The 24,962-nt window shown below is 50.9% G+C and overlaps 1 protein-coding gene across 1 annotated transcript in view; it reads right to left on the minus strand.

Moving 5' to 3' along the window:
• Positions 1-15,486, minus strand: part of AK8 (adenylate kinase 8) — a 424,031-nt gene extending 408,545 nt beyond the window's left edge. Inside the window, exon 1 of the mRNA XM_069237123.1 lies at positions 15,442-15,486. The gene's annotated coding sequence lies outside the window, so the exon portion shown is untranslated. The remainder of the gene's footprint in view (positions 1-15,441) is intronic.
• Between the last annotated feature and the right edge of the window lie 9,476 nt (positions 15,487-24,962).

A 24,962-nucleotide genomic window follows, 5' to 3' on the forward strand; every position in this document is an offset into this window, starting at 1 on the left:
CACTGGTAGCTGGGCGAGTTAAAGATCAAATTGAAAACACCCTGCATTGTGATAAGCCACTGGCTCCCTTCAGAATCTAGCATGCCCCAATGACCTTGCCCAGTGCTTAATTTGAGCTGGTGTGGTACGCCAGCAGGTATTTTTGTGGGACAGCACTTATTTTTCCTTTTCAGACATTTACTGAGAGCAGGAGAGTGAAAAACACACAAAGCGGAAAGACGGAGGGAGAGAAAGAAATAATGTCACAAAGGGAGAAAGCAGGGACCCGCAAGAGTGAAATAAAAGGAGGGGGGAGTGTCTGGCACTGTATTAAAGAAGCCCAAAGTGAAATGAAGACTGCAAAGCTGTGGTTTTCAGCGTGCTGATGATTAATTTCACCAGCAGCGGGCGTCTGAGCAGAGCTTTAGGCACCAGCATTCATTTATTTACAAATTAAGCAGTGATTCTTTGCAGACATTTGCATACCTTATTGGCTGCATGGTCAACGAATGTCTCTAAAAACCAGTGCTTAATTTGTACTTATTGTTTCCGGTGCTGAGCACCAGCACTTATTTTTGAGGGCCAGGGCGTATTCTTCTGCCTCAAGCATTTGCTGTGAGCAAAAGACACATGGGAAAGACAGAGGAAGAGAAAAACGAAAAAGCGTCACAAAGGGAGAAAGCAGAAAGCTGCAAGAGTGAGCTGAAGGGGCAGGGAGTGACTGTAAATGGATTAAAGAGGCCAGAGATGGCTTCAGGATTACACTGCCTCAGTATTCCGTGTTCACACATTTAAATGCAGCAGGCGTGTTTAAGAGGGCTTTGAGCACTGGCACGTTTTTATTTACAAATTAAGCACTGCTAAAAACACAAGAGTATTGGTGAAGATCCACAGGGTCAGGGTCTTTTTGGCTACTGGTTACCTTAAGCTCAGGAAACTCTTCAAAATTAAACTTTTCGAAAAGTCCTGTCTTAATCCCACGTATCCAGGTGGACTCTTACTTTCAACTTCTCATTTCTTCGAATTGTCACTTTTTTTTATTTCTGTGCAGGGCTCTGAAGTGGTCTAGGTGATGTCTAGTGCTAAGCAAAGCTCCTAAATGAACAAACTTTAGGAACGCTTCCGCACATTCCTTGGTACCAAGAGAGGAAAAAAAAACTCCATGTGGCTCAAAACTGCCACTAAGGGCTTTCCAGCAACTGCCCCCCCCCCCCTCCCCTCCCCACGCTTTCATTCTGTGTCGTGTGTTTCTTGCCCAAGCATGAACTTCATTTGAGGGGTGTCTCGGGCAGCCTTTGAGACCCCTGCTTTCTTCACTGGAACCCCCTGCCCTTCCTGCTTTAGGGCTCATCCTACCCGTGCCAGCTGGAAGACGGTGGTAAACAGGGTTTAGGAGACAGGTTTACTTTCTGTAGTTCCCACTCATTCCCCTGCTCATAGGCGTTCAGCAGCAAAAAGGAGGCTTTTTAGGGGTAAAGGTGGATTGAAAGGTCATAGGTTGAGTGATGCCACTTCCGCTGCCCCTGGGGTTTGGTGAATCCATGTCTATGTGCTCAACAGCAAGTTAATGTTTTTCTTTGAGGCTGTTTGTGTATTTACATACAGGCAGATCTTTCGGAAGTTGGTGCTCATTAAACAGGCTAATGACCTCTGATGAAATCGAGGAAATATACTTAAAATCACCTGCTGGTGACTGCTCACGGACAAGTTCTCGTTTCTGGGCGGTCTCGGGAGGGGGGGCCGGGGGGGGGATGGATGAGTGGATGGATAAGCACTTCGGTGTGTGTCTTTCTCTCTTTCAGTTTCTCTTACCTATATCGACCGTGCATAGGAAGTGGTCACACACCTGTGTGTGAGTGGGGGGCCGTGGCGCCAGGCTCTGACAAGGAGGAAGATATTTGGGGGCATATTTAAGAGCCCCTAGCACCATCTACCGACACATTAGCGTCATTTTTTCCATGCTGTTTAGTTAGATGGCCAAAACCGCCGCGCCATATTTACAAAGTGGCACAATGAGTGCATTGCGCCACTTTGTAACTCTTTGCTCTACATTATGCCTGCGACAGGCATAATGTATGCAAAGGTCACGTTTCCCCGTTAGGGGGGATGAAAAAATGGAACAAGGAAATCTATGAGATTTCCTAGCGCCATTTATTAAGGCACTTTTAACGCCTGCTCAGAGCAGGGGTTAAGAGGAGGCTTCCATTGTTTACAATGGGCCCCTATGTACTCTGCAGGAGTAGCGCCAACATTTTGGCGCTACCCCTGCAGAGTGCATCAATAGCGTAAATACAAATTACGCTGTTGTCCCTACCCTGCGCCATGGTGTGCGGTATTTTAAATATGGCGCACACATGGTGGCGCTGTACTGGGTGCATCGCATCTTTTCTTAAATATGCCCCTTAATATTTTAAATATTAGATACCAATGGCAGTGCAGCCACGGTGTGCTGAGGCCGGGCCTACCTAAGGTCCCTCCAGACGCTGGTATGCACTGAGAGTCCACCCCACCAGACATAGATCCATTTCTGAAAAGGTTTTATATTTAAAAGTCCTTCAAGTAAGCACAGTGTCAGAATACAGAATAATTTAATTACATAGTGCTTGTTAGGGGGCCTCTGAGCTGTAGATGGCGCTGTCGGTATACAGGAACGTGCTCCGCTGGTTCAACAAGTGACCTGTCCAGCCCCAGCCCCTTCCAAGCTCCTGCCTCCCACCCCGAGGCCCAGCCGTGCAGACGCCTCCACCCATGCACGGCATCTAACCTCCTCCGCCGCAGTGCCCAGCCCAGGAGTCTGTTTGCTGTGGCATGAACGAGGCGCTATGATCTGTGTTTGCACTGGCAAGCACCAGCCTGCCCGCTCCCCTCCCTGTGTACCCGGGGCTTATCCTGCCAGCCACGGGCGCGAAAACAGAAGCCACATGCAGCCAAGCCTGCGGCAGAAACTGGGGACGGACGCCGCTGCCAGAGGGAGGGTAACCCCGGAGACCTGCATGGTCTGAGAGTGGCAGCAGGCATGAAGGGCTGGGGAGGGGTCTGGTGCCTGCCGGGATCTACTCCAAATACAAAATGAAATATTTTAAGAGCACAAAAAATAGCCAGCAGGTCAAGCACAGATCCAAGCTGTACCTGTGAATATATACATTTTACATAATATTTCTTTTTTTTAATTGAGGTTTGAAATCAACCATACACCTCCCTGCAACCGCAGGGTGGCACCAACAGAATAATGACCAAACTGCCTCTGTTATTCCCTCTCAGACGTATCCGTCCACCCCTCTGTGGCCAAGCAGCGGGATGAATGACCGTGTCTCTAACTTTTCAGTAACACAAAAGGATGATGGACGGAGTGCCGACATTTTTCAAACACTCACCCCAGTCACAGATCTGGGTTTAATCCATCGTTCTATTGCTCCCTATGCCAGTCCAGTTCGGAGCCAGCCATATGCAAATCAGTCTTGACCCTCGCTGTGAGCCTCACACCTTGTAGCACACTCTCACTCACTGAGTGCCAGGCACACACCTTGTAGCACACTCTCACTCATTGGTGTGAGATTCACACCTTGTAGCACACTCTCACTCACTGAGTGCCAGACACACCTTGTAGCACACTATCACTCATTGGGTGTGAGCCTCACACCGTGTAGCACACTCTCACTCACTGAGTGCCAGACACACACCTTGTAGCACACTATCACTCATTGGGTGTGAGCCTCACACCGTGTAGCACACTCTCACTCACTGAGTGCCAGGCACACACCTTGTAGCACACTATCACTCATTGGGTGTGAGCCTCACACCGTGTAGCACACTCTCACTCACTGAGTGCCAGGCACACACCTTGTAGCACACTATCACTCATTGGGTGTGAGCCTCACACCTTGTAGCACACTCTCACTCATTGAGTGCCAGACTCACACCTTGTAGCACACTCTCACTCATTGGTGTGAGACTCACACCTTGTAGCACACTCTCACTCACTGAGTGCCAGGCACACACCTTGTAGCACACTATCACTCATTGGGTGTGAGCTGCACACCTTGTAGCACACTCTCATTCATTGGGAGTGAGCTGCACACCTTGTAGTACACTCTCACTCACTGAGTGCCAGGCACACACCTTGTAGCACACTCTCACTCACTGAGTGCCAGACACACACCTTGTAGCACACTCTCACTCACTGAGTGCCAGACACACACCTTGTAGCACACTATCACTCATTGGGTGTGAGCTGCACACCTTGTAGCACACTATTACTCATTGGGTGTGAGCCTCACACCGTGTAGCACACTCTCACTCACTGAGTGCCAGGCACACACCTTGTAGCACACTCTCACTCACTGAGTGCCAGGCACACACCTTGTAGCACACTATCACTCATTGGGTGTGAGCTGCACACCTTGTAGCACACTATTACTCATTGGGTGTGAGCCTCACACCGTGTAGCACACTCTCACTCACTGAGTGCCAGACACACACCTTGTAGCACACTATTACTCATTGGGTGTGAGCTGCACACCTTGTAGCACAGTCTCACTCATTGGTGTGAGCCTCACACCTTGTAGCACACTCTCACTCACTGAGTGCCAGGCACACACCTTGTAGCACACTATCACTCATTGGGTGTGAGCCTCACACCTTGTAGCACAGTCTCACTCATTGGTGTGAGACTCACACCTTGTAGCACACTCTCACTCACTGAGTGCCAGACACACACCTTGTAGCACACTATTACTCATTGGGTGTGAGCTGCACACCTTGTAGCACGCTCTCACTCATTGGTGTGAGACTCACATCTTGTAGCACACTCTCACTCACTGAGTGCCAGACACACACCTTGTAGCACACTCTCACTCATTGGGTGTGAGCTGCACACCTTGTAGCACACTCTCACTCATTGGTGTGAGACTCACATCTTGTAGCACACTCTCACTCACTGAGTGCCAGACACACACCTTGTAGCACACTATTACTCATTGGGTGTGAGCCTCACACCGTGTAGCACACTCTCACTCACTGAGTGCCAGGCACACACCTTGTAGCACACTCTCACTCACTGAGTGCCAGGCACACACCTTGTAGCACACTCTCACTCATTGGGTGTGAGCCTCACACCTTGTAGCACAGTCTCACTCATTGGTGTGAGACTCACACCTTGTAGCACACTCTCACTCACTGAGTGCCAGACACACACCTTGTAGCACACTATTACTCATTGGGTGTGAGCTGCACACCTTGTAGCACGCTCTCACTCATTGGTGTGAGACTCACACCTTGTAGCACACTCTCACTCACTGAGTGCCAGACACACACCTTGTAGCACACTATCACTCATTGGGTGTGAGCTGCACACCTTGTAGCACACTATTACTCATTGGGTGTGAGCCTCACACTGTGTAGCACACTCTCACTCACTGAGTGCCAGACACACACCTTGTAGCACACTATTACTCATTGGGTGTGAGCTGCACACCTTGTAGCACAGTCTCACTCATTGGTGTGAGCCTCACACCTTGTAGCACACTCTCACTCACTGAGTGCCAGGCACACACCTTGTAGCACACTATCACTCATTGGGTGTGAGCCTCACACCTTGTAGCACAGTCTCACTCATTGGTGTGAGACTCACACCTTGTAGCACACTCTCACTCACTGAGTGCCAGACACACACCTTGTAGCACACTCTCACTCATTGGGTGTGAGCTGCACACCTTGTAGCACACTCTCACTCATTGGTGTGAGCTGCACACCTTGTAGCACACTCTCACTCATTGGGAGTGAGCTGCACACCCTGTAGTACCTTGTGCACTCACACCTTGTAGCACACTCTCACTCATTGAGTGCCAGACACACACCTTGTAGCACACTCTCACTCATTGGTGTGAGACTCACACCTTGTAGCACACTCTCACTCATTGGGTGTGAGCTGCACACCTTGTAGCATACTTTCACTCACTGGGAGTGAGGTACACACCTTGTAGAAATCTTTCAGTCACTGGGAGTGAGCCTCACATCTTGTAGCACACTCTCTCTCATTGGGTGTGAGCTGTACCCCTTGTAGTACACTCTCACTCTTTGTGAGTGAGCCTCACATCTTGTGAGGGTGTGCTACAAGGTGTGAGGCTCACACCCAATGAGTAAGTGTGTTACAAGATGTGAGGCTCACTCACAAAGAGTGAGAGTATGCTACAAGGTGTGCAGCTCACACCTATGAGTCAGAGCGTGCTACAAGGTATGAGGCTCACTCCCAAAGAGTGAGAGTGTGCTAAAAGAAATGAGGGTCACTCCCAAAGAGTGAAAGTGTGTTACAAGCTATGCGGCTCACTCCCAATGAGTGAGAGTGTGGTACAAAGTGTGCAGCACACCCAATGAGTGAGAGTATGCTACAAGATATGAGGCTCGCTCTCAAAGAGTGAGTGTGAGCTACAAGATGTGAGGCACACTCACAAAGAGTGAGAGTGTGCTACAAGGTGTGAGGCTCACACCCAATGAGTAAGTGTGTTACAAGATGTGAGGCTCACTCACAAAGAGTGAGAGTATGCTACAAGGTGTGCAGCTCACACCTATGAGTCAGAGCGTGCTACAAGGTATGAGGCTCACTCCCAAAGAGTGAGAGTGTGCTAAAAGAAATGAGGGTCACTCCCAAAGAGTGAAAGTGTGTTACAAGCTATGCGGCTCACTCCCAATGAGTGAGAGTGTGGTACAAAGTGTGAAGCACACCCAATGAGTGAGAGTATGCTACAAGATATGAGGCTCGCTCTCAAAGAGTGAGTGTGAGCTACAAGATGTGAGGCACACTCACAAAGAGTGAGAGTGTGCTACAAGGTGTGAAGCTCACACCCAATGAGTGAGAGTGTTGTAGAGGGTGTGAGGCTCACTCCCAACAAGTGAAACTGTGCAACAAGGTGGACAGCTCACACCTAAAGTGTGAGAGTATGCTACAAGTTGTGTAGCTCACACTCAGTGAGCGAGAGTGTGCTACTAGCCGTGAGACTCACCCCCAAAGAGTGAGAGTGTTCTACAAGATGTGAGGTGCCCTCACAAAGAGTGAGAGTTGAAAGTATGCTACAAAGTGTGCAGCTCACACTCAATGATTGAGTGTGGGGTACAGGGTGTAAGGCTACAAGGTATGAGGTTCACAACCAATGAGTGAGAGTGTGCTAAAAGGTGTGCAGCTCACACCTGATGATTGACAGTGTGCTACAAAGTGTGCAGCACACTGCAAATTAATCAGAGTGTGTGACAAGGTGTGCAGCTCATTCCCAATTAATTAGAGTGTGCTACAAGGTGTGCGGTTCACTCCTAATGAGTGAGAATGTGCTACAAGGTGTGCAGCTCACACTCAGTGAGTCAGCGTGTGCTACAAGGTGTGTGGCTCACTCCCAAAGAGTGAAAGTGTGCTATAAGGTGTTAGACTCACACCCAATGATTGTGAGTGTGCAATAAGGTGTGCAACTCATTCACAATGAGTGAGTGTGCTAGAAGATGTTAGACTTACTCCCAATGAGTGAGAGTGTCTTACAAGGTGTGCAGCTCACTCCCAATGAGTGACAGTGTGCTACAAGGTGTGTGGCTCCCTCCCAATGAGTGAAAGTGTGCTATAAGGTGTTAGACTCACACCCAATGATTGTGAGTGTGCAATAAGGTGTGCGGCTCATTCACAATGAGTGAGTGTGCTAGAAGATGTTAGACTTACTCCCAATGAGTGAGAGTGTCTTACAAGGTGTGCAGCTCACTCCCAATGAGTGACAGTGTGCTGCAAGGTGTGTGGCTCCCTCCCAATGAGTGAAAGTGTGCTATAAGGTGTTAGACTCACACCCAATGATTATGAGTGTGCCACAAGATGTGCGTCTCACTCCCAATGAGTGAGGGAGTACTACAAGGTGAGTGAGAGAGAGCTACAAGGTGTGCAGCTCACACCCAAAGAGTGAGAGTATTCTACAAGTTGTGTGGCTCACACCCAAAAGAGAGAGAATGTGCTACAAGGCGTGCAGCTCACACCTAATGAGTGAAAGTGTGCTACAAGGTATTAGAGTCACTCCCAATGAGTGAGGGAGTACTACAAGGTGTGCTACTCACTCCAGGTGAGTGAGAGAGAGCTACAAGGTGTGCAGCTCACACTCAAAGAGTGAGAGTATTCTACAAGGTGTACGGCTCACACCCAATGAGTGAGAATGTGCTACAAGGTGTGCAGTTTATTCACAATGGGTGAGAGTGTGCTACAAAGTGTGCAGCTCTCATCAAGTTAATAAAACTGTGTTGAAAGGTGTGAGGCCCATATCCAATGAGTAACACTGTGTTGAAAAGTGTGAGACTGTTTCGAAAGGTGTGAGGCTCACACCTGATGAGTTAGACTGTGTTAAAAGGTGTGCAGCTCACACCCAATGAGTGAGACTGTCCTACGAGGTGTGCAACTCAAACACTATTAATAACACTGCGATCAAAGCTGTGAAGCTTACAGCCAGTGAGTAGGACTGTTCAAAGGTGTGAGGATCACATTCAATGAGTGGGACTGTGCTACAAGGTGTGTGGCTCAGTGCCAATGAGAGAGATATGCTACAAGGTGTTATACCCCCTCCCAATGAGTGAGTGTGTGCTACGAGGTGTACAGCTCACACCCAATGAGTGAGAGGGTGCTACAAGGTTTGAGGTTCACACCCAGTTAATAACACTGTGTTCAAAGGCGTGAAGCTTACAGCCAATGAGTAAGGTTGTGTTGAAAGGTGTGAAGCTTACAGCCAATGAGTGATACTGTGTTGAAAGGTGTGGGACTCACACACAATGAGTGAGAGTGTGCTCCAGGGCATGAGACTTACCCACACGTTGACTGATACTGTGCTCCAAAATGTGAAACTGACAGCCAAAGTGCGAGACTCAGCTGAAAAGTGTGAGATTCATACCCAGTCAGGACACTGTGTTTCAAGGACAGAGTCTCTGATTTCATGAGTGAGCCCGTGTCCCATGGTTTAAAACTCACATATTCTGCTTTATCAAGAATAAGACACTGACTCCAACGCGAGTTCTGTGCTTCGAGATATGAATGCGACTGTGCTACAAGGTGTGACACTCATACCCAATCAGTGAGAGTGGTCTTCAAGGGCTCAGGGTCACATCCAATAAGTGAGACTGAGCCCCACAGTGAGTGACTCAGTTTTTAATGGGCGAGTGTCCTTTATGAAATGACACAGCCAGAGAGGAAGCCTGTGCTACAGAATGAGATTATCTGAGTGAGCCAATGCTCTAAGGTGTGACTGAGACTGTGAGTCTGAGGTGTGAGACTCAGACCTATGAGGTGTCTGTTCACATACATTACTGTGAGGCACAACAGAGACACGTGGGACACTGTCGGAGCTCCAAGCATCGCTCTTGCAAGGGTCATGTGTCTCACACCCTGAAGCGCTGCATCACTTAGCAGGCATGTCTCACACCTTGGAGCACAGTGTCACTCGTGGGGTGTGTCTCACACCCTGAAGCGCAGCATCACTTAGCAGGCATGTCTCACACCTTGGAGCACAGTGTCACTCATGGGGTGTGTCTCACACTCTGAAGCGCAGCAGCTGTCGCAGGCATGAGTCTCACACCTCGGAGCACAGTCTCACTCGTAGGGTGTGTCTCACACTCTGAAGCACAGCAGCTGTCACAGGCTTGGGTCTCACACCTCGGAGCACAGTGTCACTCATGGGGTGTGTCTCACACTCTGAAGCGCAGCAGCTGTCGCAGGCATGAGTCTCACACCTTGGAGTACAGTGTCATTCATAGGGTGTGTCTCACACTCTGAAGCGCAGCAGATGTCACAGATATGAGTCTCACACCTTGGAGCACAGTGTCACTCGTGGGGTGTGTCTCACACCCTGAAGCGCAGCATCACTTAGCAGGCATGTCTCACACCTTGGAGCACAGTGTCACTCATGGGGTGTGTCTCACACTCTGAAGCGCAGCAGCTGTCGCAGGCATGAGTCTCACACCTCGGAGCACAGTGTCACTCGTGGGGTGTGTCTCACACTCTGAAGCACAGCAGCTGTCACAGGCTTGGGTCTCACACCTCGGAGCACAGTGTCACTCATGGGGTGTGTACCTCACTCTGAAGCGCAGCAGCTGTCGCAGGCATGAGTCTCACACCTCGGAGCACAGTGTCACTCATGGGGTGTGTCTCAAACTCTGAAGCGCAGCAGCTGTCGCAGGCATGAGTCTTAAACCTCGGAGCACAGTGTCACTCATGGGGTGTGTCTCACACTCTGAAGCACAGCAGCTTTCACAGGCTTGGGTCTCACACCTTGGAGCATAGTGTCACTCATGGGGTGTGTCTCACACCCTGACGTGCAGCAGCTGTCAGGAAGCATGAATCTCATAACTTGGAGCACAGTGTCATTCATGGGGTGTGTCTCACACGCTGAAGCGTAGCAGCTGTTACTGGCATGAGTCTCACACCTTGGAGCACAGCGTCATTCATGGGGTGTGTCTCACACGCAGAAGCGTAGCAGCTGTTACTGTCATGAGTCTCACACCTTGGAGCACAGTGTCATTCATGGGGTGTGTCACACACGCAGAAGCGTAGCAGCTGTTACTGTCATGAGTCTCACACCTTGGAGCACAGTGTCATTCATGGGGTGTGTCTCACACACTGAAGCGCAGCAGCTGTCACAGGCATGAGTCTCACACCTTGGAGCACAGTGTCATTCATAGGGTGTGTCTCACTCTCTGAAGCGCAGCAGATGTCACAGGCATGAGTCTCACTCCTTGGAGCACAGTGTCTCTCATGGGGTGTGTCTCACACACTGAAGCGCAGCAGCTGTCACAGGCATGAGTCTCACACCTCGGAGCACTGTGTCACTCATGGGGTGTGTCTCACACCCTGAAGCGCAGCAACGGTCACAGACATGAGTCTCACACCTTGGAGCACAGTGTCACTCATGGGGTGCGTCTCACACCCTGAAGCACAGCAACGGTCACAGACATGAGTCTCACACCTTGGAGCACAGTGTCATTCATGGGGTGTGTCACACCTTGGAGCACAGTGTCATTCATGGGGTGTGTCTCGCACACTGAAGCGCAGCAGCTGTCACAGGCATGAGTCTCACACCTCAGAGCACAGTGTCATTCATAGGGTGTGTCTCACATCCTGAAGCACAGCAGCTGTCACAGGCATGAGTCTCACACCTTGGAGCACAATGTCCTTCATGGGATGTCTCACACACTGAAGCGTAGCAGCTGTTACTGGCATGAGTCTCACACCTTGGAGCACAGTGTCATTCATGGGGTGCGTCTCACACACTGAAGCGCAGCAACTGTCACAGGCATGAGTCTCACACCTTGGAGTACAGCGTCATTCATAGGGTGTGTCTCACACTCTGAAGCGCAGCAGATGTCACAGATATGAGTCTCACACCTTAGAGCACAGTGTCACTCATGGGGTGTGTCTCACACTCTGAAGCACAGCAGCTCTCATAGGCATGAGTCTCACACCTCGGAGCACAGTGTCACTAATAGGGTGTGTCTCACACACTAAAGCGCAGCAGATGTCACAGGCATGGGTCTCACACCTTGGAGCACAGTGTCTCTCATGGAGTGTGTCTCACACTCTGAAGCACAGCAGCTGTCAGCAGGCATGAGTCTCACACCTTGGAACACAGTGTCATTCATAGGGTGTGTCTCACACTCTGAAGCGCAGCAGCTGTTACAGGCATGAGTCTCACACCTTGGAGCACAGTGTCACTCATGGGGTGTCTAACATCCCGAAGCACAGCAGCTCTCAAAGCATGAGTCTCACTCCCAGGAGCTCAGTGTCATACATGGGGTGTGTGTCTCACACCCTGAAGCACAGCAGCTCTCAAGGCATGAGTCTGACTCCCAAGAGTTCTGTGTCATACATCGGGTGTGTCTCACACTCTGAAGCGCAGCAGCTGTCACAGGCATGAGTCTCACTCCCAAGAGCTCAGTGTCATTCATGGGGTGGCCAACATCCCGAAGCGTAGCTGCTCTCAAGGAATGAGTCTCACTCCCAAGAGCTCAGTGTCATTCATGGGGTGCCTCACATCCCGAAGCGCAGCAGCTCTCAAGGCATGAGTCTCACTCCCAAGAGCTCAGTGTCATACATGGGGTGTGTCTCACACCCTGAAGCGCAGCAGCTTTCAAGGCATGAGTCTCACTCCCAGGAGCTCAGTGTCATACATGGGGTGCGTGTCTCACACCCTGAAGCGCAGCAGCTCTCAAGCATGAGTCTCACTCCCAAGAGCTCAGTGTCACACATGGGGTGTGTCTCACACCCTGAAGCGCAGCAGCTTTCAAGGCATGAGTCTCACTCCCAGGAGCTCAGTGTCATACATGGGGTGCGTGTCTCACACCCTGAAGCGCAGCAGCTCTCAAGCATGAGTCTCACTCCCAAGAGCTCAGTGTCATACATGGGGTGCGTGTCTCACACCCTGAAGCGCAGCAGCTCTCAAGCATGAGTCTCACTCCCAAGAGCTCAGTGTCATACATGGGGTGCGTGTCTCACACCCTGAAGCGCAGCAGCTCTCAAGCATGAGTCTCACTCCCAAGAGCTCAGTGTCACACATGGGGTGTGTCTCACACCCTGAATCGCAGCAGCTCTCAAGCATGAGTCTCACTCCCAAGAGCTCAGTGTCATACCTGGGGTGCGTGTCTCACACCCTGAAGCGCAGCAGCTGTCACAGGCATGAGTCTCACTCCCAAGAGCTCAGTGTCATACCTGGGGTGCGTGTCTCACACACTGAAACGCAGCATCTCTCAAGCATGAGTCTCACTCCCAAGAGCTCAGTGTCATACATGGGGTGCGTGTCTCACACCCTGAAGCGCAGCAGCTCTCAAGCATGAGTCTCACTCCCAAGAGCTCAGTGTCACACATGGGGTGTGTCTCACACCCTGAATCGCAGCAGCTCTCAAGCATGAGTCTCACTCCCAAGAGCTCAGTGTCATACCTGGGGTGCGTGTCTCACACCCTGAAGCGCAGCAGCTGTCACAGGCATGAGTCTCACTCCCAAGAGCTCAGTGTCATACCTGGGGTGCGTGTCTCACACACTGAAACGCAGCATCTCTCAAGCATGAGTCTCACTCCCAAGAGCTCAGTGTCATACATGGGGTGTGTCTCACACCCTGAAGCGCAGCAGCTCTCAAGGCATGAGCCTCACTCCCAGGAGCTCAGTGTCATAGATGGGGTGTGTCTCACACCCTGAAGCGCAGCAGCTGTCACAGGCATGAGTCTCACTCCCAAGAGCTCAGTGTCATACATGGGGTGTGTCTCACACCCTGAAGCGCAGCAGCTGTCACAGGCATGAGTCTCACTCCCAAGAGCTCAGTGTCATACATGGGGTGTGTCTCACACCCTGAAGCGCAGCAGCTCTCAAGCATGAGCCTCACACCTTGGAGCACAATGTCTCTCATGGGGTGTGTCTCACACCCTGAAGCGCAGCAGCTCTCAAGGCATGAGCCTCACTCCCAGGAGCTCAGTGTCATACATGGGGGGTGTCTCACACCCTGAAGCGCAGCAGCTGTCACAGGCATGAGTCTCACTCCCAAGAGCTCAGTGTCATACATGGGATGTGTCTCACATCCTGAAGCGCAGCAGCTCTCAAGCATGAGTCTCACTCCCAGGAGCTCAGTGTCATACATGGGGTGCGTGTCTCACACCCTGAAGCGCAGCAGCTCTCAAGGCATGAGTCTCACTCCCAAGAGCTCAGTGTCATACATGGGGCGTGTCTCACACCCTGAAGCGCAGCAGCTCTCAAAGCATGAGTCTCACTCCCAAGAGCTCAGTGTTCTACATGGGGGGGGTGTCTCACACCCTGAAGCGCAGCAGCTCTCAAGGCATGAGTCTCACTCCCAGGAGCTCAGTGTCATACATGGGGTGTGTCTCACACCCTGAAACGCAGCAGCTCTCAAGGCATGAGTCTCACTCCCAGGAGCTCAGTGTCATACATGGGGCGTGTCTCACACCCTGAAGCGCAGCAGCTCTCAAGGCATGAGTCTCACTCCCAGGAGCTCAGTGTCATACATGGGACGTGTCTCACACCCTGAAACGCAGCAGCTCTCAAGGCATGAGTCTCACTCCCAAGAGCTCAGTGTCATACATGGGGTGTGTCTTACACACTGAAACGCAGCAGCTCTCAAGGCATGAGTCTCACACCTAAGAGTTCAGTGTCATACATGGGGTGTGTCTCACACTCTGAAGCGCAGCAGATGTCACAGGCATGAGCCTCACACCTTGGAGCACAGTGTCTCTCATGGGGTGTGTCTCACACTCTGAAACGCAGCAGCTCTCAAAGCATGAGTCTCACTCCCAAGAGCTCAGTGTCATACATGGGGTGTGTCTCACACCCTGAAACGCAGCAGCTCTCAAGGCATGAGTCTCACTCCCAAGAGCTCAGCGCAGCAGCTCTCAAGCATGAGTCTCACTCCCAGGAGCTCAATGTCATACATGGGGTGTGTGTCTCACACCCTGAAACGCAGCAGCTCTCAAGGCATGAGTCTCACTCCCAGGAGCTCAGTGTCATACATGGGGTGTGTGTCTCACACCCTGAAGCGCAGCATCACTCAGTGGGCTCGAGTCTCACACCTCAGAGATACCTCCTAAGCAAACATTCTCAGCTCTCCCTCCGGGAGCCTCTTGTGACCTGAGGCATGTACCACCTCGGATCCGGTGACCGCTGAAGGCAAAGCGATGCACGGCCCTATCACCAGAGCAAAGGTGCGATAGTAACCAGCGCTGCGAGTCCCTGCCTCCCCACAAGCGCTTGTTTAACCAGGGTGACACGCCCGTGCTGTGCGGTTTGTGTTGCTACAGCAGACCGCTTGTTGTGGACTCGGTGTACTTCACTCCCATCTCAGTCCTCCTCCTCGTCTCTCAAGCTGGCATCGCCCTTCCTGGTGAAGAGAGATGCTTGATTTCTGCGAGGTTAAAACGCGCCAAGTTACTACATCGCACATTCTAGGCGCTGCAGCCCGAAGAACGGAGAGGGCGTCTTACAAGATTCATAGCTACAAATAGTACAGATTTATCTTCAAAGAGACAGTACTCAGTGGAAATAAAGAAATCACAACGAAAACATGGCCAAGCCACGCTGCTGCATATGACCTTTCATGTTGTGGGCACAGGTGTTGTGAAACGGTCCCTGTCACCAGGGACACATTTTAGTTCGAGGCTTTCAAATGAAAGAACTCGTGCATTCTGGTAGTTGCAGTCTCGGAAAGAATGATGTTCTAAGGAGGAGGAAAGCCGGGTGATATGAAGTACCCCCGAACTCTGACCCAGTGCTATGTTTTATCCAAGGTTCCCAGTTTTCTGATTTTTTTCCTGATTTTTACAGATAAATTCAGACAGAAAACAATGCGTTACCGGATTGTATGATCAGTCGCGGCTCGTGGGAGGTTTTTTTTTGGGGGGGGAGGGGGGGGCGGGGTGGTGCAGCAGGTGGCAGGGACGAACCCCAAAAAATAAATAACACTTACCTTCCTCTCCGCGTCGCTCTTCTCTCCTCCACTGCAGGCACAGGCTCCCAGCCTGCCCTGCAGCCAATCCTAACGCTGCTTTCATGCTGCGGGAAGCATGCAAGCAGCGTTAGGATTGGACAGAGCACCCTGGCTGGGCGCTCCAAGGAAGAGTGGGAGCCTCTGTCTGCTCTCTCCAACCCAGCAACACAGTCCTAGGTTGGAGAGAGGCTAGTGCGCATGTGTGTTAAATCGGGCCAAGATGGCCGGCCAAACATACACGCATACCGAGGGGGTGTACTGTGCACTCCCCCTCCACCCCTGTGGCCCCGCCCCGTTCACAATAAAACCATAATAAACATAGGACGCTCCCCTGCCCTAGCGGAGGAGCAGTCCCTGAGGATAACGGTAATATGCACCGATGGGTGTACTCTGTTGGTATAGATGTCTGCTTAATTTGCTAAAACGCAACAGGCTTCCATGTATGAGGGCATGCTTAAGAGTCAAATATATGTGGAAATATACCATTTTATGAATCCATTTATTCTCAAAATGCAAAATAAATATGGATGAATATAAATAAGATGGTCAAAAAATAAATATGGATCAATACAGACGGAAATGTTTAAAAAAATCATTATCGTAAACCTGGGAGCCCTAATTTTGTCTGAGAAGGGACCCAGCAGTAGTAAGTTAGCTCAGTGAGTTGAGTGCCTGTTCCAGAGATCTGAGTGCATCTTGCCCATCACAAGCGTGAGCCCTAGCAAACGGTTATTAAAGTTGGTGATTGTAGTCTAAGCAAAGACATAATTCAAATAAACACGGGTCCAAGAAAACACTAGAATATGGAGACTCCATTCTGATAAGTAAATTCGGTGAGTTCTCATCTTATCACAGAAAAGATTGATCTACTACAGAACACTATTTCATATCTCGACTTTGCAGCCATTAATCACTTTTCTGATATACCTGCCACCTCACAAACCCACATAACAAGTAACCTGAACTCTAAGAGGAGAGTAAACTCTGTGGCAGGTTCAGTTCTCAACCATAGCTCTCAGCTCGCTCTAGTTTTGAGGGATTCTCTCTCAGGCCTTTTCTTCATGGTCATGAATTTGCAGTTAGCAATTGACAATCTCAGGAGTGGAGCTGATGGCCCCTCCCCCACACACTGCACCAGAGGCCTCTGGCTTATTGCACTGCTTAGCAAAGACCATGGACGTCAGGTCACCAAAATGCCGGGGGAGACGGAATTGACATCACACAACCTTTGCCCTTCACTTTCACATACACACACATTCATACATACTCACTCTCTCACGAAAACACACTCTCACCTGTGAACACGTACACAACATACATTGAGAAACATTTTTTACTTACCTCAACTGCCAGGGAAATTCCTATGTCAGCTCCATTTTGTATTCAAATAATAGTGCAAAATGTAATTTTCTTCTCTAATAGTGAAATTAAAACTTCATTGAAAACCAGGAGAATGGCACCCTAATGGGCATCAATAAGGACAATCTATGGAGGAGTGCTGCTCTATTCCAGGCACTGATCGTGCACCCTTGAGGTCAGGGGTCGCAAGGGCAGTGCCAGGGGGTCGCACAAGAACATAAGCCTGCTCTGGGTGACGGTGTTAACACCTCGTCCAGGCAGATGGACATTCTAGGGCAGGGAGCTTCAAAGGCCTTGCTGCCTTTGTAATGCAACCCAGGCCTCTCCAAATGATAAAGAAAGCCCTTTACTTTTGGCAGCAGGACTGGCTGGAAAATTAGGCAGATTATGAGGAGTGCCCACTTCATGCCAGTCCCACCCCTAAGGTGGACGAGCTGAAGTGGACGCTACCTTTTAAATTCCTCCATCTTGTTTGGAAGGAATTTAGGCCACTTGGCTTAGGGTTATGCTTACTTCTCAATGGAAATGGTCATAAAAAGGATGTAGTCATCCTATAGGCGAGTAGCCCATTGGCTACCACCTGGCACTCCACGCAATAGCTTCAAATTGAGTATTTAGGTGACACCCCTGAACCCTAGAACTCAGATTCCTGATGACCTAAGAAGATCCAGACACTACAGTCACATCAGCAGAGAAGACTGCAAACACCAACTGACTTGGCCCCAGCCCTACCAGCCTGTCTGCAGCCCTCAACGATACTGCACAAAAAGATGTCCTGTCCTGCAGCCCAGCGACCTCCAAAGCTTTGGGAGGACTGCATGCCTTCGCAAAAAGAACATTTATTAAATCCAGATCTGTGACTGAGTGTTTGCATTGTTCAGCACTACGTCCATCATCCTTTTGTGTTGCTAAAGTTGCCCTAAGTGGGAAGGGTATGCCCAGACGCCGGTCCCTTGCTCACTGTGCCACTGGATTCAAGCTGGCCTGGCTGATGAAAGGTGAAACTCTGAAACCGGTCCCAGCATGCTGGTTTCTGGTCCAGTGAGGACCTGGCTTGGCAGTTCGGGCTGGACTGTTCCCATGAGGAACAGGGTCAAGACTGATTTGCATATGGCTGGGTCCAAACTGGGGTGGCATTATGAGCAAAAGAATGATGGATTAAACCCAGATCTGTGACTGGGGGTGAGTGTTTGCATTGTTCAGCACCCCGTCCATCATCCTTTTGTGTTGCTAAAGTTGCCCTAAGTGGGAAGGGTATGCCCAGACGTGGGTCCCTTGCTCACTGTGCCACTGGATTCAAGCCAGCCTGGCTGATGAAGGGTGAAACCCTGAAACCGGACCTAGGATGCTTGTTTCCGGTCCCATGAGGACCTGGCTTGGCAGTTCGGGCTGGACTGTTCCCATGAGGAACAGGGTCAAGACTGATTTGCATATGTCTGGGTCCAAACTGGGGTGGCATGGTGAGCAAAAGATCGATGGATTAAACCCAGATCTGTGACTGGGGGTGAGTGTTTGCATTGTTCAGCACTCCGTCCATCATCCTTTTGTGTTGCTAGGACTGCCTGCCTTCGACAAAGATCCCAGAGAACAGCGGACCTATTCAAGAAGAAACCAACTTTAAAAGAACTCTGCCCTGAGGAACCACAAAATCTCACTGGGACCCACCTCTGCACCCCATGGTCCGAGTTCAAGTGTCCACCGCCACCATGGGTTGACCCCTGCCGCGCTCTGTCTCAAAGCCTGCAGCCTCAAACCGAAGATTCCCCCTGACCTAAACCTGCCTGGTAAGCTGTTCCGGACGCCAAAGGACACCCCTGCACCTGGGCCTTGGGGAGCTGGACCATCAGTGTCCCCTAGCATCAGAACCTACCTGCGCAGCTGTGGGTTTTCTTCCTTCAGCTGCCTAGCCTAAGTCTGCAGCCTTTTTCCAAAACCGATCTCCCCTATTGATTTGCATTGGGTGCCCGACGCTATGTTGACACTCTGCACTTGGCTGCCCCTGTGTCACTGAGGGTATAAGTTTAGTGCTGCCTTGTGGCCCCCCTGTGCTTGCCTCAACCCCAGGAGATCGACCCTTGACACCGCTTTACTCACCTGTGAGCACTGCATCTTCGGTTACCCCAGTCTCCATTGGTTCACATTGAGCGCCCGATGCTGTGTTGGCACTCTGCACCTGGCTGCCCCGGTGCCGCTGAGGATGTAAATTTGGTGCTGCCTTGCGGCACCCCCTGTACTTATCTCAACCCCAGGACACTGACCCCAGACACCACTTTACTCACCCGTGAGATACGCATCTTCATTCACCCCAGTCTCCATTGGTTATCATTGGGCACCTGACTACAAATTTGACCTGAAAAACTCAGAAGGAGATGGGATGTCCTACTTCAATGCCTACCTGTTGCCTACAGGGAAGTGCCATAGAAGGGAGTGGGATTTTTCCCATTTGAACTTTTGTTTGGGCATCGTGTTAGGGGACCACTTTGGCTTGTAAAGGAGGGCTGGGAGAGACCTCCCAGGGAGCCTAGGCAGGACATAGTGGATTATGTGCTTGGCCTTCGTTCAAGGATGGCTGAGTACATGAGGGGCGGTGGGTGCACTCTTGGTACTGACTTGAACCTTGCCTGGTGTTGACCTGAAACCCTGAAGACGTGATTTGTAAGTCGTGTACTTACCTACAAGACAGCATTCCTGTTTTCCTCTCATAGGTTAACATTACCGAACTGAAAATTGCACTTTCAACTTTTGAAACTGCAAAGTATTTATCATTTAAAAAAGGCTTATCTCTCAAAAATGTTCTTGGGTTTAAAGCATATATGAAACAAATTGTGTTTTTCTAAATTGGTCTCAGATTTATTCTTTGAGTTTGTGTGTCATTTATTGCCTCTGTGAGTACAACAAATGCTGAACACGACTCCTTGATAAGCCTACCTGCTCGCCCACACTACCACAAATAGAGCATTAGCCCGATCTAATTTTGCCTCTGCTATACCAATTTGGGATCCACTGGACTCTTTCCACAGAGTACTTCATTTTAGTGCACTATATAGAGAGCCAGCTTCTTACTGATACCCTGACCACTAGACCCAATAGGGTGGACTCAGAGGACCCCTCCCCAGGCCAAAATGGAAAAAAAAATAAAAAAACATCAGCAAAAATTAGTTAAAACAAAACATGGCAGCCACAGCTGCTTTGTTTTATTAATGGGAGGGGGCACACGTCCCCCCTCTGCTAGCCTTTACAGCCCCCAGGTAGCCCACCACCCAGGCCAAAATTAATGTATAGGAGGATGGATGCGTACCCACCCCCAGCCTTTACAGGCCCACAGATGCCCCAGGGGGCCCAAACCAGGGGCAGAAATTTCTCAAAAAGGGAAGAAGGGCTGCGCGGTCCCATTCCACAAGCCTCTAGAGGCCACAGGGATCCAATACGCTGTGGCCACTAAAGTAATTAAAAGGGAAGGGGGCCATGCAGCCAAACTCCATGAGCCATTAATAGCCCCGGGGACCCCATTCTCTATGGCCAGCTCACTAGCTACTGGTGCGGGCAGGGAAACCTGTATTTGCTCCACCTTGGGGGGAGGATTTTGAATGTCCTGCCAAGTGGGAGCAAATACAAAGTCTGCTTCCAGCGGGTTGGAGCTTCGGAAATGCTCCCGCCAGCTGGGAGCAGACTTCTGATCCGTTTCCCTGCCCATACTGATGTGGGCCGGGAAATAGATCAAAATATTGCTCCCGCCCAGAGGGAGCAGCATTAGTAGCTACTCCCTGCAGGTGGGAGAAATGTTGGCTACCGCGGCAGGGGGGTGGGGGGAGCCAGCAGGGGCCCTGGAGCTCCCCCCTGCAGCCCCCAATGAATGTACGGTGGATGCTGTGGGTGGGCACCAGGCACCCACCTTTAATGATAAGTACCATGCTGGGTGCACTGTTGGACTGTCCCGAGAGGAGACGCGCCCTGTTGTTGTGCACGAGGATGAAGAACTGAGCCCTAGACGTGAAGGGCTGCCTTGGTGGTGCTGTAGGGGTGCAGACCTCCTCACAGGCTCCAAGGCAGCAGGCTGGTGTGCAGAAGTCACATCACCGACCTACACAACTTGGGCCTGTGAGGAGTCCTCTCATCCGGCTGCAGCTGGTGAGCCTCCTTGTCCTTGACCCGCCCCGCCAGGTGCCCCCAATGCTTCCCAAGGTCCCCTCGTCTTCTTTCCCAGTTCTGGGGAGACAGGAGAGATGGATGGCTAGAGGATGACAGCACAGAGAGACACAACCCGTATCCTGCTCTGTCCCCCAAGTGCAGAGATGGTATGGTGACCAGAATTTTAAGCCACAAATCAGGACATTTCACAAAAATAGAAGACGGGCAACAATTTTCCTTCAAAGGAGCTCATAGAATGAGCATCAGCGCAGAGTTACAGCAGAGGCACTAAGAACATAAATACAATGCAGCTTTTAAGGCAGTATTATGCTTGTTAATTAAATTGCTTCATTAAACCATCCCTGCTTTGGGAAACATTAAAAGGCACTTCCCACCGTTTTCAGGCGACCCTCTAAAAACCGGGACATGAGCTAAATTTTCCAAAATCGTCCAGGACAGCTGGTGGAAAAAGGAAACGGGATGGTCCCGGCAAATCGGGGACGCCTGGTCACCCTAAGAGATGGACGGTTCAACCAGTGGCGTAACGAAACTTGAGGTGCCCCCCTGCACAGGACATGAAGAGGCGCCCTCCGGACACACTCAGGAGCGTTCAGGCCAGGGTACTGTTTGCAGCTCTGCGGGGGCCTTTGTTACGCCACTGGGTTAAATCCCTGATCTTTATCACAAGCACAATATCTGGGGCAGTGGGCATCCTCGCATCATGAAAAACCCAATGCAGCCTGGGTGGCTAGTAGATTCCTACGAGCTGTGCCCAGACATGGGGCGCTGGGCCCGTTTAACCCCTTGAACTGTCATGATGTGCCAGCTTGGCGTGGCCTTTCGGGTCCATGTGTGGTGGTTTGTCTGTGGACATCCGTTGGAGCCCAGGAGGCTTCACGGATGCATCGAAGCCTTGTATCACTCACAAACTGAACTGTTGCAGTAAACACAAGGACACAGCCTTGTCTGAGCTGTGTAAAGGGGGTGCCAGCTACTGCACTGGGCACGTGAGGGGCACAGATTGTGCCCAAGGATAGGATACCGAGGGGCTGGTTAGACAGAGCTGGACAGGTTGAGACAGACAGGGTAAGACAAAAGTGGGCAGCGTAAGACAGGGGTGGACAGGGTAAGACAGGAGCAGACAGGGTAAGAAGTGCTTTGTCATGACTCAGTCAGTAAGCAGACATGGAGGAAATAGGGGGAAAATATAAGGAAAAGACAGGATGGCACAGTTAAGAGACCACAGAAGCAATCTGACTGGGTTAGGTTAGGGACACAATGGATAACCAACTGCGCAGACAACCTCGCCCCCCTCAGACGCCACCCTAGTCAAACCAACGCAAGAAAACCCCAATGGTTCACAGACGCCCTCAAAAACTCCAAGAGAACCTGCCGGACCCTCGAAAAAACCTGGCGCAAAGAACACACCGCAGAAAATATGTCAGCCCTCAAAAACGCCACCCGCGAACACCACCAACTGATCCGCACCACCAAAAGAGCATACTTCAAAGAAAGACTGGATAAGAACACCCACAACAGCAAAGAACTCTTCAACATCGTCAAAGAGCTCTCCAATCCCAACGCCAGCTCCAACTCCATCACGCCCTCACAAGAACTCTGCAACTCCCTCGCTACCTTTTTCCATCGAAAGATCACCGAACTACACGACAGCTTCGGTCCACAGATCCCGCCGACCACCACGGAACTCACAGCCCCAGCCGTCACCCTCAACGCCTGGACACCCATCAGCGCCGAAGAGACCAAAACTACCATGAACACCATCCACTCCGATGCCCCATCGGACCCCTGCCCACACTACATCTTCAACAAAGCCAACGCCAGCATCGCCCCCTATCTCCAGACCATCATCAACAGCTCGCTTGCATCTGCCACCTTCCCCGAGAGCTGGAAACACGCGGAAGTCAACACCCTCCTGAAAAAACCTACATCGGACCCAAATGACCTGAAGAACTTCCGCCCCATCTCGCTCCTCCCCTTCCCGGCCAAAGTCATTGAGAAGACCGTCAACAAACAACTGACCAACTTCTTCGAAGACAATAACCTGCTGGACCCCTCCCAGTCCGGTTTTCGGGCCAACCACAGCACGGAAACCGCCCTCCTCGCAGTCACCGACGACATCCGAACCCTACTGGACAATGGAGAAACAACCGCCCTCATCCTCCTCGACCTCTCGGCTGCTTTCGACACCGTCTGCCACCGCACCCTAATAACCCGCCTCCGCTCCACCGGTATCCTAGGACAGGCCCTGGACTGGATCATCTCTTTCCTCTCGGACCGTTCTCAAAGAGTCTACCTCCCGCCTTTCCGCTCGGAACCCACCGAGATCATCTGCGGCGTCCCACAAGGCTCCTCGCTCAGCCCTACTCTCTTCAATGTCTACATGAGCCCCCTCGCCGACATCGCACGCAAACACAACATCATCTCCTACGCCGACGACACCCAACTGATACTCTCCCTCACCAAAGACCCAGCCACCGCCAAAACCAAGATGGTGCAGTCCCAGGAAGTCAACAGAGACCACTGTAAATAGGTGTACAGGGCCCACCCTGGAGCAGAGATGGTGCAGTCGAAGGAAGTCAACAGAGACCACTGTAATGGGTCTACAAGGTCCATCCAAGAGAGGAGTTAGCCAGCTGTAAGGAAGTCAAAGGACTGCACAGTTGTGGGTCAACGGGGTCCACCCCGTAGTTGTGGCTGCACAACCCACAGGAGTGGGCACTAACAGGGGGGGCTGGTAATATGTGCAAAGCGGGTAGGCTAAGAAGGGGGGTAGAAGTAGTGCTGGAGAGCCGGGATAGGCGAGTACGTGGGCAGACATTCTAGCCCTGTGTCCTACTGGGCCCTACCAGGGAAGATAATAAAGGACATGGATAACCTCTCTAGCCTTTTACCTGGAGGGCTCAAAGGAGGAGGGATAAAGTGGTATCATTGTGGGAGGAGCAACTATTCCAAGATGTGGGGAGACTGGGAGGTGAGAGCCCAGGGCAAGAGCAGGGTAGAGGGAAAAAGGAACTAACTGGCCAACAGACCCTGGAAGCACAGACACTCTAGACAACACAGCACAAATATATCAGCACACAATTCCACAATCTTGGACACTAATAACCCCGTGTGGGTCAGTCTACTCACGACTGAACACTTTGGTGAAGTAGAAAAACCTGGAGCGCTAGGCAAACCCCACAAGCAAATGCATACGAGTCAGTTGGCAGAAGAACCTGCCAATATATATTTCAGCACGATTTGTTTCCAAAGCCACAGTGTCTGGAAGGGAAAAAGAAAAACAAAAGAAAACAAACGTGCAAGCTGGCCCAACTCCCGGCTTGGATCAATGGAGCAGGCGTGTCGCAGTGGTGTCTCCCACTCTGTCCAACAGTTCCAGAAAAGTGCGCTGGAAAGTGGTTGGTGATGGAGGCTTAGAAAGGGTCAGGGGCAAAGCCAGAGTCAGGTGGTGGGAGAAGAAATGTCCTAGAAGTGGAGAAAATAAATCTGTGGACAAGAGAGCAGCAAATACAATATTGGCACTGCTTTATTAGGTCAATCCTACACAGCGTGTTGTGCTGTGCTGCAAGACATAATGTTTACAATTCAGTGGACTTACAACCCACCCCCAGCATACCATTAGTTGTTTCATTGTCACTCATTTACAATCTTTTGATTGATTATCTCCGGTAGGCTTCCCTTCCTTTCTTCTGTTGGCTCCTCCCTGGAGCATGGACCAAGTACATTGTATTCTTCCTCATCTTTTTGCAACACACCACCTCATTTATAAGATTTTTGGTATTACACCTGGACGTGCAATGTGTTTTCCTACTTTTAACACAGGCATATGGCTTCTTATTTATGTTGCTTTCACCCTATCTGTTGTCTCTATCCATGCTTTAGTTACTCCCCGCAACTATACTACTCTGCCACTCCCCTCTATGCCACTCAAATCGCCGCCATTGCACTCTACACCACTCCACCCTATGCTACTGTAAGTCACCCCACTCCCT

Source organism: Pleurodeles waltl, chromosome 6 (genome assembly GCF_031143425.1).
Source record: "Pleurodeles waltl isolate 20211129_DDA chromosome 6, aPleWal1.hap1.20221129, whole genome shotgun sequence".
NCBI lineage: Eukaryota > Metazoa > Chordata > Amphibia > Caudata > Salamandridae > Pleurodeles > Pleurodeles waltl.